Genomic DNA, 12,073 nt, shown 5'->3' with positions numbered 1-12,073 from the left:
AGGTGATAGCAGGATGAATACATCCGGTTGGGAGTAATAGTAGTATAAAGTAGGTGAGTTGAAATCGACTCCAGTGCGGTAAAGGGTAGAAGCATGTACTGTTAACTGGATTTTAATTTTTCCCCTTTTTGGGTTTTTTTTTGACAGCATTTGTTGCCAAATTCATTTGCAAGCCTAGCAACTTAAACTGTTATAGCACAAGCTTGTATTTGCAGTATCTGTCTGCATCTGTTTAGAGATTCACATTACGTTGTTTGAGTAGTATTTGGCAGAATCTAAAAAATAAAATAAAAATGCTGGCAGCTCATTATGACAAGTTTTAAAGATCTAGATAAATAATACATTTTTACACAAGAACACACAGTGGCCTATTGTTGGCTACTGTACAGATTTATGATAATCCTACCACCACACTTTAGTCTTAGAAAAGGTTGAAAGGATTATAACGGTTGACACTAGCAGCCAGTGTTAGCACGAAACCTTAAAAAACAACTAGAAAAGCCTACTAGAATGAGTGGAATTTGGGGTGTTAAGCAGACGAGGGTTTCTCGAGGTTTAGTTGCATATCACATGGCGACTATGAGCCGTACCGGACAACAAAACAGCCAGTACACTCAGGGGTGGGCAAACCAGTCATCAAGTGTCGCAGTAGGTCCTGGTCTTTGTTCTTACTGATTCTGCACAATCAATGAGGTTCCTGCAGAAAACAAGAAACCCCTGACTGTGACCCACTCATTGCATCTGCAGAACACCAGATTGGTGAAAAGTTGCCCTGCTGGTGGGTTAGAATGAGTTGCCTACCCCTGCGTCAAGATAATATATACAATTTCCCATACAAGACTTAGGTCGGTAAAGCAATTATCAACAGATAAGTCAGAAATACATTATGATACAACTAATAAACAGAAAAACAACAGTAGATAGACTGGAAGGAGTGGCTGTGAATGCTCTTCTTTTAGTTCCATTTACAGTCATAGATGACCATTCTATTTTGACTGGGAGGGTTGTAGGAAAATGTATAAAGAGGCAAAGAAAAGAACAGAGGTATAGTATATTTATTCTGAATTAGTATAAAATGAATTTGATAATGAAAGGCGATGCGTAAAGACAAACTCTCTAGTGTTGCTGTATTTATTTACTGAATTGTTGCACTAAAATATTCTCATCGTTTGTAAGGCAGACTAAAGATTTGTAAAAATGTAAAAAAAAATAACTTTGATTACTCATATTTGTATTGTAATATTTTAGATGAATTTCCTGTTGTACCACTGTATTGTGAGCCTTGTATCGCAAATTTTGGGAGGTTTTTATGTCAAAAACACGATTGAGTATATGCTACCTAATGTAAGTAGCATTGCTATCTCGATATGACAACTCTCTTTTTTATTTATTTATTTATTGCCTATTTATTTATGTCAAAAATGTATTTTCCTGTGTCTGTATTCTCACCCTCTTGTGACTGTGACAATGAAATTTCCTGAATACGGGATGAATAAAGTTATCTAATCTAATATTTTTTTGGAGATACCAAAGGACAGGAGGTAGGAAGAACAGCATAGATACGAGTATAATAGTGTACACAAACAATGGTAGTATGTAATTAGTATACTGTTTTTTTCTTCATTTATAGTATTTATCAATCATCTAAAGATAAGTTCATACACTGGTTTTAACTGTAAAAAGTGTACGTATTCCCGTAAGCCCAGTCAAAGACAAAGATCAAAATATGGTCTGGATAACAAAAACAGTCTTGATAGTTTCAACATTATTCCTGGATTGTGTTTTTATTCATTTCCTGTCAAGACATGGCAAGTGACATTAAGGAAACCTTGCGTTAGAAAATGAGCTGAGAGGAATGCGGACAAGTCGAGGATATTAAGAATCAGAATGGCTCAAATCAGTCATGCTTACGACGAAGTGACCATTTCCGTGAATGTGTGTGAGAAAGAGAAAAATCAGCCCAGGCATAATTCGCATTTGACGTCTGTGGGAAGAAATTCTTCTAATCACCTGGCAGGCAACTGGTTGAGTGAGCCCTCCTTCATCTTATCCCTCTTCTTTTCGTCCCTTCTAACTCAGCACCATAAAAACGTCTTGACTTTCTTTTTTTTCCCCACCGAAACGGGGTGACATCTCAACCGAGATGGATCTCAGAAGGTCCCGTGGCAATGAGTGAGGAACTTTGTGTAGAGTGTGTGAGTGTCGCGATCTATTCTGTACTCAGGCGCCTCTGTTGTCTGTTTGTTTTGAAGTTCAAACGTCCAATAAGGGAATTCGAAAGAAAAAAAAACACTGTGCGGTTCAGTTGGCTTCTTAAAGGATCATGACCCATGCACCATCTATCCATGGCATGGCATTTTAAAAAGGGGAAAAACATGTTACAATACTAAAGAAAAAATGTTTAATTATGAATGAGAATGAAGTTTTTGATTTAACTATTTCATTGCCTTTTGGCGGTTATTGATGGCCAATCCATGTGTATTGGGAAGGCATAAAAATGAGCCGTGTTTTGGAAGTAAACTACAAAGTAGTTTTTATTGGTTCCTTGGAAAGCCTGTTCCACCTTTCACACCTGGCATTTGGGGAAAGAAACATCTGTTTGTATCCATGATTACATGAACACCTCCACTTTACACAAAAAACATGTGAAAAGAACACTCATCCATTCCGAATTTTTTAAATTCATTTATTTTTATTCAACTAGAGATGATTCTAATATTCACATGTATCATTTATAGTAAGCACAGGTGTCAAAGCCTGTAAATCTTGTCTTTACAAGTCAAGACCAATCAAATGTCAATCTTAAACAATAGAAATATTTTGGGTTTTCACCTTTTTTTTAATTAAAAATGAACATAATCAAAAGAAAAAGCAAATATGAATAGTTTTGTGTTTATTTTCAATTGCTAATGTAAATTATAAGACATTTTAAATGACAAAAAAATGAGTTGCATCCCTAGCTTTTATTTTGTGATTATAAATGACAGAAATAATAAAGCAAAAAATAAATACCACTTATCCTCACAAAGGTTGCAGGAGAGGGGGTGCTGGAGCCTAACTCAGCCAACCACAGTCAGCAGGAAAATCCAAAAAGCATGCATTTAGGCTGGGTGAACCCTCAAAATTGCCCCTATGAGAGTGAGCGTGAATGGTTGTCCTTTGTCTCCTTATGCCATGCGATTGGCTGGCCTCCAATTCAGGGTGTCCTTAACCCCTTGCACATGGTTGGCTGGGATGGGCTCCAGCACCCCCCTTGTGAGGATAAGTGGTTTGGAAAATGAACAAATGAATTCCTCTAACCCTTACCCAGGGATTCATCAAAATAATCATCAATAACACCTTAAACAATGGTAGACCCTCAGAATACCTCAAATAGATGTAATTGTATCCTAAATGCACAAACGCATTTTGGCACTCACGTGTGTTGAATTAGTCAAGGAGCTATACTTTTTTTCTTCTTCTTTAAACTCTGTGGAGGCAGTTAAATATACTTCTGGGCACCACAACCTTCCATTATATTTATTCTGGCCTCTCACCATTAATTACACATAAACTATAAGAGGTAGTACAGTTTTCTTCACATTGCAGACTTAATGACATTCCAGTTTTTTTGTTGTTGTTTTTTTTTTTCAATTAAATGACGCAGGCACGACATTCTGGTATCCGTGTTCTGTCAGGCCATCAACATTACACTCAATCGTTTGTGTATGCACCCAACATTGACTCAAGCAGTGTAAACGGAACTTTGGTATTTGTGGAGGCCTTCCAATTCATTTTAAATAGGAAAAGCTGGCAGTAAATGATCATATTTAAGAGCTATTGACGGATATAGATGTCCAATTCATTCCAACTGGTGAAGGGTTGGCAGCAAATGTTCCATGCCAATGAGTTGAAATTCTTCTTGGGTTAGTAACTATTTTTGGTCATTGGGCAAACTTAGGGCAAGCATTGGGCAAGCTTCCATATGATTAATAAGGATGAATCCTTGGTACTAAATGGACTGTTGGCCAGCCAATTGCTGTTAACTAGGTCACTTTGTGTTTTGGAGCATTTATTGGATTAGATTGGATTGGATTACTTTAACTTTTAACCTAGTGTAGATTTTTGTTCACTTCCTATATTTTTGGCTCATTTCTGGGTCACTCCTTGTTGTTTTGGGTCACTTCCTATTGCTTCACATACAATTCCAGATCAATGTTGATTCGGGGGCAATCCTTGATAACTTTGGCTTCCTAAATGTTCATTTTTGGGCATTTCCAAATGAAAGAAGCTGGTTGTTTGCTCCAATTACTCAAAAAAAAAATATATATATATATAGTATTTAAATCAGTTCCCTTTTCAGGTGAATACAAATTTCTGAACTCTTCAATTGTGAATAGTTATAGTTTATTCACAGATTTGTAAAAGCTGACATACATCTGATTGGTGAGGAATGGTGGGATGTGGCTTGGGTGAATCAGTGTGTAAATTTGCATTGGCACGGGCACTTTGACTTTGATTCAACCAGCTCATGCTCTCTTCCTCTGGCCTACATCAAAAAACTGTGATAAGGGTGGGGAAAAAGAGAGCATTTAAATGAACTGAAGGCACCAATTTCGTCATACGCAGCTGGGTATGATGACAATTAGGCTTTTTGTCAAGTCAATGATGACAACAATTCCTATGTCTGATTTAATTTAATTTTTTTTTTTTTTTACAATGTGAGATATAGCTTCACACTTTTGAATATGGTAGAAAAGTCTATTCACTATTTATTTTAATTAGAAAGTGACATTGATTTTATAATATCAGACAATAGTTTTTCATAAGGCAAGATGGTGCTTGTTTTAAAAGGCCTTTTACAAAAATGTCTGTATTGCGATTCTGAATTTATTCATTTTTATTACTATTTTTTATGTAATAATTTGGATTATTTCATTTAAATTTCACCTATTATATTGCATGTAGCAAAATACAATAGATTAGATAATTTTAATCATCTTTTATTTGGGAAATTTCACTGGCACAGGAGCAAGAGGGTGAGAATACAGACACAGGAAAAGACATTTTAAACATAAATAAATAGGTAATACAAGCGATTATTGGTTTACCCGTCCAAATGGATTAGGCATGTATCCCCATCATTGAATTATTGTATCGTTGGGGAAGCTTCCAAAATGACGTGACGCCCAGATGAAGCAGATGATTCGAGTGTGTCTTGCAGATGGCTGAACCCATTAACAAAGTGCTGGGAACTTCCTTCTGAAGCCAAAGTTTTTGGTCCCGCGACAGATTCTGCGCAAAGTGATGAGAACATTCCCTTCCGCTGCACATATTTTCTTTATTATATAAGCACAGAAATAATGCCACGTGTGTTGGGCCGGCCAAACTCAACTTGTTACTGCTGCTCTCAGCACAATTCAGTTCACGGAAGACACAAACTTGTACACATTTCAGTTATCCCAATTATCTCATTGTCCCATGTTGGAAAAGGTGCCATTTCTGAATATGAGGGAATAGCGACAATATAATTAAAATGTGGTCTTTTGTAAATAAATAAACATTCAAACTCATTGCCTGCCTTTGACGATAAACTCCCATCTCATTTTCTCAACCGCTTTATCCTCACTAGTTTCATAGGGGTGCTGGAGCCTATCCCATCTGAATTGGAGGCCAGCCAAACGCAGGACACAAGGATACAAACCTTCATTCAGGCTCACACTGATTTAGAGTGTCCAATCAGCCTACCATGCATGTCTTTGGAATGTGGGAGGAAACTGTAGTACCCGGAGAAAACCACACCGGCCCAGGGAGAACCTGCAAACTCCACACAGGCAGACCGAGCTGGATTTGAACCCAGGTTTCGATCCTGTTGGGACATTGCATGTTTTCCTCAGGCTTGCATGGGTTTTCCTATGATTGACAAGCCACCAATTGCCCATTGGATTAGCTGGTTTAGGCTCCAGCACCCCCTGACCTTTGTGATTAGGCAAATGACAAAAAAAATCTCATTTCAAAAGTCAGGCAAAGTCATTTGAGTTGAAGTTTTAAAAAAGCCTCTGATTGACATTTATCTATAAGCAGAGTGCTGATATTATTTGTCAATTACTCATAAATTCTTGAAACAAAAACAAAATGTCAATGAAGAAATATAATGAGCATCTAAAGTGTCTTTCATATTCGAAAATTGGTCAAGAGCTATAGTAAATTATTTTGTTTACATTATAGATATTTAAAATTCATACTCACATGAGAAAAAGGCAACACAGATTCTAGTTTTATCTCCATGTCATTTCACTAAAAAAGTCAAAAAGAATAAGGTCAGACAAAGTGTGCCTAAAGCAACTTGAGTTGTGCCAGTGGTCTCATATCCGTGCGTATGTGTTGGCACGGCATATAGCGGGAGCAGCTGCATCCTCATGTGTTCCCCAGCTGTCCTTACATAGCCTTGCGGGTCTCAAACGGACGGAAATGCAAATATGGGACAGCTATTGGCGTCAATGGCAGTCAGTGATTTAAAACAACCAGCGATTCGGACTCAATGTTGGTGTGATGAAATGGAAGCCAGCTCAGGAAGTAACTCATCATGATGGCTTTCCCACCACTGATACACAAAGTGCCTTTTGTTTGACCCACTGCCACCCATTCATTGGCCAATATTCAAAGAGAGCGCAGGGTCACGGCAAAGGGATTAGGGTCACCCCTAGAGGCAAAGGGGGGGGGGGGGTGGACTGGAGAGACGTTGGAGGGGGTCAGGGTGAAGTTTGAGTGGCTCAATCAATTTTATATAGAACACTAAATTAGACTAATTATTTGAATGTTACACGAGTGCAACTCAGAAGGATATCCCGTCAACAAAAGCAGTTAAGCATCGATGAATCTTTTATATGGCAATTATTTTAGGCAAGGTTATATTATCAATTCTTGAAAATCTGCCAACGATCTAAAACCTCGCAATGTATTAACTAGGGGAAATAAGCATGTTTCAAGGCATTTTTCTATTTCAGAAATGATCATTTGCAAAATGCTTTTTGATTTATGTATTCATTTATATATTTATTTATAAACAGATTTATTTATTAATATATATTGTATTTATCTACTAATATTTATTTTATTTGTTTTTGTTTATTCGTTTATTTGTTTATTCGGCAATATGTATATTATTTATTTATTGATTTCTTAATTAATTAATTTATTGACTTATTTATTACCTATTTATTTATGTCAAATGTCTTTTCTCTGTCTGTATTCTCACCCTCTTATTACTGTGACAATGAAATTTCCCAAATACGAGATGAATAAAGTTATCTATTCTAATCGAATCAAATTGGGATACCAAAGGACAGATTAGATACAAGTATAATAATGTATCAACTGTGTCAAGATCACCTGACTCCGATCACTTGATAATGATTGATATTGATACGTCTATGGCAAGTGTGTGTGTTCAGATTGAGGAAAGCCCTGGTTAATAACATAATTTTCTTAATCAATGTCTATGGCCCTTATTAAAAATAATTCTTGTTAGATCTTATTAGCATCTCAGGCAAGAATGGGTTTCAATAGCCTGAAAATCCTTTAAAAAATGGGACTCAATAGCTCTAAAACCCTCAAACAAATGACCTCCAGAAGGCCTCATATTTACTTCCTTAAACACTGCAACCTACGATGACGTTTTCTTTACTCTGCAAGTTCCTTATATTTGGATATTATGAGAAGCTGCACAAAAATAGAACAAAAAATGAACTGGCATTACAGTGAGAACATAGCCAATGCGACTATGTGTAATTTCATAGCAAAACAAAAAATGCTAACAAAATCCATCTGTTTTGAATCAGTTATAGTTTAAATTAATTAACAATGCACAGGTTCACGACCGTGTTCATACCTTGATATACGAATCATTATTCCTGAAAGTTCCATCAACATTGCTTAATAATGGTTAGAGAGCACCAAAACAAAACCTCCTGTGAGAGGAAATGGACAACAGAGAAGGTTCGTGTTATCATCCCAGACTCCGGAAATTAATCTTCCGCAATCTCGCTGGAATCTACACAATATTACCACACGTAGATATATCAATAACAGTGATGCGACCGTGAGGGAAGTGACTGAGTGATGTGGAATGTGCAGAATGTACGGAGTACATGCTGACAGGCCAGTCCATAATTTGAATAGCACGCATGAGTAACTCAAGAAAATCTCTGCCAGTGAACTGTAGTAACCCTTAGTCAAGGTGAGGCCACATTTCTCAGCCAATCACAATGGACGAAAATCAGGCCGTGTGCTCAGAGCCAATCACCTCTGTTGTTTTTTTTTTTTGTTACTTTCCATCCTCCTCTCCTTTCTTTCAGTTTTATCACTCATTCTTCCAATTGCCCAATTGCCCGCCAGGCGGAAGTTAGGTTACTGTCGGTTGGTGTGCACCACTCATTTCTTTTGTCCTTGTATCTCTTCTAAGCTGCACGACCACGCCATTATGTGGCACGCATTCATTTCCATAGAACACAAAAGCCAAGGGCAAATCTGGGCCCACGTGCTTAACACCAGGTCACCACCAGAGGACATTTATTGCCTCTCAACTTAGAAAAAAATAAATAAAAACCTAGGAACTGCCCCTGCATGTGACGAGATGTATACTTAGCAGGGACACTGTAATTTGAGGCGGGAATGCCGACATCTGTGGACGTTGGTTACGTAATCTGCGTCAAGCCAAGACAGGACTGTGTCTGTTGGGTCCCCGCCTTGCATTCCCACAGAATCCTAGAACATTGAGTCAAGACTCAGGTGGTCCGTTCCCATACGTGAGCGGGATGGAAAGGTTGAGAGAGATCAGTTCCTCAAAACATCTCTTGTTTGATTTGGAGATCTTCCTCTGCGGGAAAGTAATAGAAAACGGCGTGTATGTTTTGAATGCCAAACAAAGACAATGATGGGAAAGTGATTGATGGAGTTGATTTGAGTTCACTGGCGGCATAGATGGCTTGTATCTCAGGTTTATACGTCCAATAGAGCTGTTCTAGCATTTCTTTTAATTGCTACCACCATAAAGCGCTTGTAGCTCATTATGTCTAAAAGATCAGTTCTCTGGTTTGGAGCTTGACCTCATGAAAACTTCCTGTATTTCATCAAATTAATCAAGGGCCTTGCTTCAAAGGCAACAGGCAGCTGTTCTTGCGTGTTTCTCATACTTTTTGTTATTCTTTTGCATCTTTGTAATTCATGACACTTATCTTTCAAGGACATGTTTTATCCTGCTTTAAAAAAAATAAACTAGGGTTGTCGCAATCGCATTTTTTTTATACGAGTCCGAGTCACTTGAATTGTGGGAATTTGTGGATACTGAGCCTTGAGCCGATGCCACAAAAATGTATCATGGATGGAAAATAACAATATCAAAATCTTTTCTTTATATTACAAATGTGAACATAACTATCCTAGTATCATATTAGAGGGTTATTAGTATACATTAGTTCCACTATTCCCAATTTGACAGAGAAGAAAATGGAGTGGACGTCAATCGTCGTCCAAAGGCAATGAGTCAATATTCATTCATTCATTTTCTGAACTGTTTGTCCTCACAAAGGCCATAGGGGGTGATGGAGCACAACCCAGATGACCAATTGCAGGGCACAAAAACAACCATTCACACATATCTAGGGGCAATTGGGAATGTTCAAACAGCCTACCATGAATGTTTTTGGAATGCAAGAGGAAACCGATGTAGCCTGAGAAAACCCACTCAAGCCCAGGGTGAACATCCAAACTCCATATAAACAAACCAGCCTGGAATTTAACCCAGGACCCAAGAACTGTGAGACCGACACACTAACCACTCAACCACTCAATGAATAAATACAACATAATATATTGCTATATTATAAATTAAAATACTTATTTTTTTCAAAATTCAAAGCATGCATTTCATCATCAAGCACCATTGCAAGATCAAGAAAAAATTTGGAATATTTTTCATTCGTATCTTGTCTAAAATCCAAGTATGTATTGCATCATTAACTACCCCAACGATGAAAGATCAGGAGACATTTAACAAGATTTTCATTGGTAGCTTTTCTAATGACTCACGCTTATTTAAAAAAAAAAAACAAATTAATTGCCCGCATTTCAGACGTCTTGTTGCTACATGTTCCAATGTCACCTGACAGCTGAGCATGATTGGCAGGCCCAGAACAGAGATGACCAAATGAACTTGAAATGTTAAAAAATATTCAGTTTTGGATATGAAACAATCTATCAAGACCACATTGTTGCAAAGGAGTTTTAACTCCTGGATGTGTCCTGTTGTTGGACTTGTGATTGCCGTTCACCACAGATTGTCAATAAAGAGCACTATGTTGAGGCATGAAGATGTCCACCTGTCAAGTTTATCACTAATGACAGCCTTATAAAAGTATCCACAAATGAAGTGGTAAAACACCCCTTTTGGATTTTTACTTGCAAGGAGAAAGGCAATTCCCAAATAGCGTTCTGCTCTTTCTTTTCTTTTGTCTATTTTTATGACATTTGGAGATGTTAGGGCTTGGTTTTGTTAGGTTTTTTTCCCCTTTGTTGTTCGTCCATGTTGATTTTGCATGTAAATAAGGACAGGCAGTGGAGTGCGCTAACAAAAACTTTCATGACTATGGCAGGATTATCAGAAAATAACAAACACTTAAAAATCAAATAAGAAAATCGAACCAAACAGGAAGGGTGTGGGCTATAACAACAAAAATGAGCCGACCAGCACTGACCAAACATACAGGTTGATAACATGTGAACTCAATGGGAAATCATATGGACAGGTAACACTTTGAAAAAAATATATAGCAAAAGCAATCACTTACAGAAAGTCCTGATTCCATGGACATCCCAACTGTAAAGGGAGGGGTGGATGACACAAATTGGGACGTCAGAATTCACAAAACACATTCACAATCTCATCCCTTTATTCAAAACAGAAGGTACAAGCACAAGGCTCATCTTGTTTTGAATAAGGATAAACAAAATGGCCTTCATTGGCGGCAAGAAATGAAATGATGGCTACTCTTTGTCTAAAAGCACGGTTGTCCAAACTATGGGTTTGGGTTTTCATTCTAAACCATTAAAAGGACACCTTTTCACTAATCTGGTGTCCTACAAGTGTAATCAGTGGATTGCGATCAGGTGCTTTTTGTTTTCTGCAGAAACCTCATTGGTCAAAATCCTTGTGCTGGATAGGTTGGAACACAGTCAAAGGTTTTGTAAGTGTCTTATCAGTCAAAATGGATTGGGCGTCTATTGTCGTCAATGGATGCCATTAAATATTGATTTAATTTTTGCATTGTCATTGACTGCTTGACCGCACTTCACCTGCCCTGCTCACGCACAAAACATGTGTTGGCATTAAAAGATTAAGAATAAATCCTCTACTGTAGTCTTTACAAGGGATGAAGTTTGCTTTGAGGTGGAATCTGTCCACCGTTGACACGCTACTGTGTTTTTGATCTTTATATCTTATGAATGAGCCCATGTGATTGGGCGGGACAAATCCTTCCTACACTACTATAAATGTTATGGGAAAGTTCCACAGCCCAACCTGACTAATTCACACCGTTCAAATTCTCTGCAATAACATTGTTTAAGCTTGTAATGTCCATTTTAGTTAAAGGGTTAAAATCAGGAAATGAGCAGCATACTTCATTAAAGGCAATATGTAAGACCAATTCTGCATTTAGATCTCAAACTGCATTTTTTAAAGAAATTGTGTGGGTAGCTTTGCTGTGCTGCTTCATATACTTTTCTACAATTACCCATTCTAGTAGTACATGTACTTGTAGTCTAAGTAGACGCAACTAAAAGTGTTTGAAGTACAAGTACATGTACTGGTATATGTAACTGTAGTACTAGTACAGTTACCTGTAGTCCGAGTAGTTGGCTGGAATAGGCTCCAGCACCCTTGTGAGGATAAGCTGTTGAATGGATGAATCTTTAGGGCTAAGCAAAAAAATACAAACAAATGCATTTATCGATTCAAACTTTCTTAATTGCAACTGTAAGCTCATTTTAAGCTGTATGCTCTTCAAAATAAAGCAGCTTCAACAGCTATTCTTGT

The 12,073-nt window shown here is 37.5% G+C and overlaps 1 long non-coding RNA gene across 1 annotated transcript; it reads right to left on the bottom strand.

Moving 5' to 3' along the window:
- Positions 1–7,805: 7,805 nt before the first annotated feature.
- Positions 7,806–11,049, bottom strand: LOC144195693 (uncharacterized). Its single transcript, XR_013326143.1, has 2 exons — positions 10,827–11,049; positions 7,806–8,857 (listed from the first exon to the last, which is right to left on the bottom strand). It is a non-coding gene; the product is annotated as an uncharacterized LOC144195693 (long non-coding RNA).
- Positions 11,050–12,073: the final 1,024 nt, after the last annotated feature.

The sequence above is a fragment of the Stigmatopora nigra genome, chromosome 4 (genome assembly GCF_051989575.1).
Source record: "Stigmatopora nigra isolate UIUO_SnigA chromosome 4, RoL_Snig_1.1, whole genome shotgun sequence".
NCBI lineage: Eukaryota > Metazoa > Chordata > Actinopteri > Syngnathiformes > Syngnathidae > Stigmatopora > Stigmatopora nigra.
The sequence above is the reverse complement of the archived record's forward strand: the minus strand, read 5'-3'. Positions and strand labels throughout refer to the sequence as shown.